Raw genomic sequence first — 4,772 nt, 5'->3', positions numbered from 1 at the left:
TGCTGAAAGTAGTAGCCCATTTATTCATGCATCTGTTTGGCTTAGAATACCACGCGAACAGATCAAAAGGTGTAGTAGGCCTAGTGAACATAATATCAGATCGATAAAGATGACACAAGCTATATTTAGGCTAGTTCCATTAACAGTAAACACACACAGTAAATAACAGGCCAGTGGAGATCCAAAGAATCAAAAACAGCCTACTACAGTGAGATGCAAATAAATATGCATATAGGCCCTCTTCAGCAACAGTTTGTGATATGGCACAGTACACTTCTGTGAATCAAAGTTGACCCCGTTTCCGTACAGTTTCATTTACAACCACGGAAACCAATAGGCTACCAAGAAAACCATAACAGAATGTAGGCTGTTTCTACGATGAAACATACCGATATGCAGGTATTTGGGTTCTTGCATTGGAATTATATAGAATTATGTTTATATCACACTATACCACAATAAACATACAAGTTAAAATGCTTTTGATCAAGAAGTGACAGGTTGGCACTAAATTTCCGCAATGCTCTGTCAGCACCATGGACAGCACCCTACAAACTAAAGTATGTTTTTGATTACAACCAACCAGCTAGATTGTTTCTTACCTTTCCAGAAGAGCCACATTTGCGTGGCCTTACAAACTAATTACAAAAACACTATTCTTTGTGTTTCAATCTGTAGAATTATAGCCTATTGTTTTATTTATTTTTACTTTCCTACAACAATAATTGTCAACCTCACGGTTCAGCTATCAGGCCTTCTGGCTTAGGCATCCACTGTATTAATAAAAATTATATATATATATATATATATATATATATATATATATATATATATATATATACACAGTGCAATTGGAAAGTATTCAGACCCCTTGACTTTTTTCACATTTTGTTACGTCATCAACATATTCTAAAATGGATTTTAAAAAATCCTCGTCAATCTACACACAATATCCCAAAATGACAAAGCAAAGACAGTTTTCCTTTTTTTTGTTTTGTTGCAAATGTATATAAAAAAACAGAGATATCACATGTAGGTAAGTATTCAGACATTTTATTCAGTACTTTGTTGAAGCACCTTTGGCAGCGATTACAGCCTTAAGTCTTCTTGGGCATGACGCTACAAGCTTGGCACACCTGTATTTGGGGATTTTCTTTCATTCTTCTCTGCAGATCCTCTCAAGCTCTGTTAGGTTGGATGGGGAGGGTCACTGTATAGCTATTTGCTCCAAAGATGTTTGATTGGGTTCAAGTACGGGCTCTGGCTGGGCCACTCAAGGACATTCAGAGACTTGTCCCAACGCCACTCCTGCGTTGTCTTGGCTGTGTGTTAAGTGTTGTCCTTCTGGAAGGTTCTCCCATTTGCACAGAGGAACTCTGGAGCTCTGTCAGAGTGACCATCGGGTTCTTGGTCACCTTCCTGACCAAGGCCATTCTTCCCCGATTGCTCAGTTTGGCCTGGCGGCCAGCTCTAGGAAGAGTCTTGGTGGTTCCTAATCTCCTTCCATTTAAGAATGATGGAGGCCACTGTGTTATTGGCGACCTTCAATGCTGCAGACATTTTTTCTGGCTCCAATCAAGTTGTAGAAACATCTCAAGGATGATCAATGGAAACAGGACGTACCTGAGCTCAATTTTGAGTATCATAGCAAAGGGTCTGAATACTTATGTAAATAAGGTATTTCTGTTATAAAAACCTGTTTTTGATTTGTCATTATGGGTATTGTGTGTAGATTGATGAGGAAAAACCTTTAAGAATAAGGCTGTACCATAAAAAAATGTGGAAAAGATGAAGGAGTCTGAATACCTTCTGAATGCACTGTATAAAGGAAGAGAAGCTAAGGCCACAAAATTCCCCAGAGAGAGATAGAGATATGCTGGCTGCATGCTACGACACCGACATTAATTTCTTCATAGCCTACTTGTCAGATAGGCTACTGTGTCTGCGTACATTATTTATTTATTTATTTAATTTTACCCCCTTTTTCTCCCCAATTTCGTGGTATCCAATTGCTAGTAGCTACTATCTTGTCTCATCGCTACAACTCCCGTACGGGCTCGGGAGAGACGAAGGTTGAAGGTCATGCGTCCTCCGATACACAACCCAACCAAGCCGCACTGCTTCTTAACACCGTGCGCATCCAACCCGAAAGCCAGCCGCACCAATGTGTCGGAGGAAACACCTTGCACCTGGCAACCTTGGCTGGCTCGCACTGCACCCGGCCCACCACAGGAGTTGCTGGTGCGCGATGAGACAAGGATATCCCTACCGGCCAAGCCCTCCCTAACCCGGACAATGCTATGCCAATTGCGTGTCGCCCCACCGAGCCTGGGTGCGAAACCAGAGACTCTGGTGGCACAGCTGGAGACTCAGCTAACCACTGCGCCACCCGGGAGGCCCCCTGCGTACATTTTCAATTAGAATATTTTTATAAAGATAATCATTATATTGTTAGATTATAGGAGTAACTGGTAGGCCTAAAACATTCTTCCTCACCTCAAGCTTATCTGTCGGAGTCAGTTGGAGCTCCTGTGCGCACTGTCTTCATACCATAGCCTACAGTATGGTAGGCTAATAGCCACACCACACCAAACCTTCACAAAGTGTCTAAACTTTATTAGGTTAATATCAAAAGTAAGTCAAGCCATTGTTTACATGGAAAATATGTGCAGGATATTATATTGTGGCAAACACATTACAGTTGGAACTTCATTTGGCCAAAGAAAATGTCTCAAAGGAATGAAACACGTTTTACATATTTAAAGAACTGGTTCGAATTAATAAATAGGCCTACAATAATAACAAGGATTTTACAATAATAATAATGATAAAAATATATATATATATTATAGAGAAGAAAAAAATGATAAATTATAGTTCTAAAATTGCATCCTATCTGAATAGACAGATGCACAATAGCCTGATTTTTTATCAGCTTTTCATTTATTTTATCGTCCAAATGCCGGCACTTACCGGGAAACCCTGTACCTCAGTGGCTTTCCATAGCCCCCCTGCACACACTGCGGCACCCCTGTCCAATGTCCTGACAGCGCAGTCGAAGAATGAGATTTTGCACCAACATGTCACTCAATGATATTAAGTGTTTAGTTATTTTTAAACAAGGACATAAAAATAAAAATAAAAATAAAACTGAGGGGGCTAAGGACCCTTTTGCCCCCCTCGTGGTGCCGGGTACGGTGTGTGTAATGAGAGAGGCATTAGAGGCAGTCTGTAAGATGGGGAATGCGTTTTAAGTGGTCTAATGGACATCAGCACTGCTGTGTGTGTGTGTGTGTCTGTGTGTGTGTGTGTATGTGTCTGTGTGTGTGTCTGTGTGTGTGTGTGTGTGTGTGTGTGTGTGTGTGTGTCTGTGTGTGTGTGTGTCTGTGTGTGTGTGTGTATGTGTCTGTGTGTGTGTCTGTGTGTGTGTGTGTGTGTGTGTGTGTGTGTGTGTGTGTGTATGTGTATGTGTGTGTGTGTGTGTGTCTGTGTATGTGTCTGTGTATGTGTATGTGTCTGTGTGTGTGTCTGTGTGTGTGTGTGTGTGTGTGTATGTGTATGTGTGTGTGTGTGTGTGTCTGTGTATGTGTCTGTGTGTGTGTCTGTGTGTGTGTGTGTGTGTGTATGTGTATGTGTGTGTGTTGTTCCTCCAGTCCAGGGTGGTGCCCACAGCCTGTTTGCTAAATGGAAACATGGCTTTTGATGAAACTGTACTGAAGCTGCACTTTTGAGCAGAGAAAATATTTGCTTTGAAAGCATGTTAAATATCGCCCTGTGAATGTCTGTACATGCATGAGTGTGTTCGAGCGTGTGTGTGTGTGTGTGCGTGTGTGTGTGTGTGTGTCTCCAGTTTTGCAATAAAACAATACCTCTGTGATGCGAAGCTGATTTTATATTGTGCTGACCACACCATAAAAGACACACTCTGCCAAAGGGTAAACTATTAGTGACTTGGAACTGAAGTACCTCCATTAAACATCTTTAAACATGTTTACATTAGTGTCTCAATCAATAAACCTCCATGGAAATGTGAATAAACACCAGACCGTGTATTCCCTAAGTTAGCAGTGGACAATCAGTTCCTGCCTAATTGTCTGTCAGGGACAAAATCTGGGTCAAGCAGGGATAGATTCCTCTGGTTGTGTAGCGTTGAAAAAAACACCATCATCTGGCTTTGGAACAACTTCTTTGGCAACCCTCGAGAAAAAAACGAGGGAAAGAGAAAGAGAAAAAACACCCCATACGTGAGAGAGTGTGTGGTTTGGTGCCTGACGTGGAAAGCTGGGGTGTTTTTACTCTACTGCAATGCTGTGATTACAACAGAGCCAGCAGAAGGATTTGTTAAGAAGCGGGCGGTGGCTGCGGCTGCGGTGTGTGTGTGTGTGTGTGCACGAGCGTGTTTGTGGGCGGTGGCTGTGTAATGGCCATAGATATGACATCACTAAGTGGGTGGCAGAGAAGCAGGCTAGGCTGATCCCTAAAACACAGCCCCATCGCTCCACCCTAAACTCAACATCTCTGCAAATGGTTTACTGAACCCAAATTGTTTCCTGAAGCATATTGAAGCTAACAGAGGGGTCCACAGAGAAAATATGTACTAATCCTATCAAACAAGTTATGAAAAATATGTTTTAATATGTACATCTCCACATGACCTATCTTCCGTATAGGCCTACATTAAAATGCAAATAATATGCAAACTGCTCAATTCTAAAAATGTCATATGTTTTTGTTTATATCAGTGGTTGTTCGTAGATCGACTGAGGTGAAGG

The sequence above is a fragment of the Oncorhynchus kisutch genome, linkage group LG3 (genome assembly GCF_002021735.2).
Source record: "Oncorhynchus kisutch isolate 150728-3 linkage group LG3, Okis_V2, whole genome shotgun sequence".
NCBI classification, from domain to species: domain Eukaryota; kingdom Metazoa; phylum Chordata; class Actinopteri; order Salmoniformes; family Salmonidae; genus Oncorhynchus; species Oncorhynchus kisutch.
Note: the sequence above shows the minus strand (reverse complement) of the source record.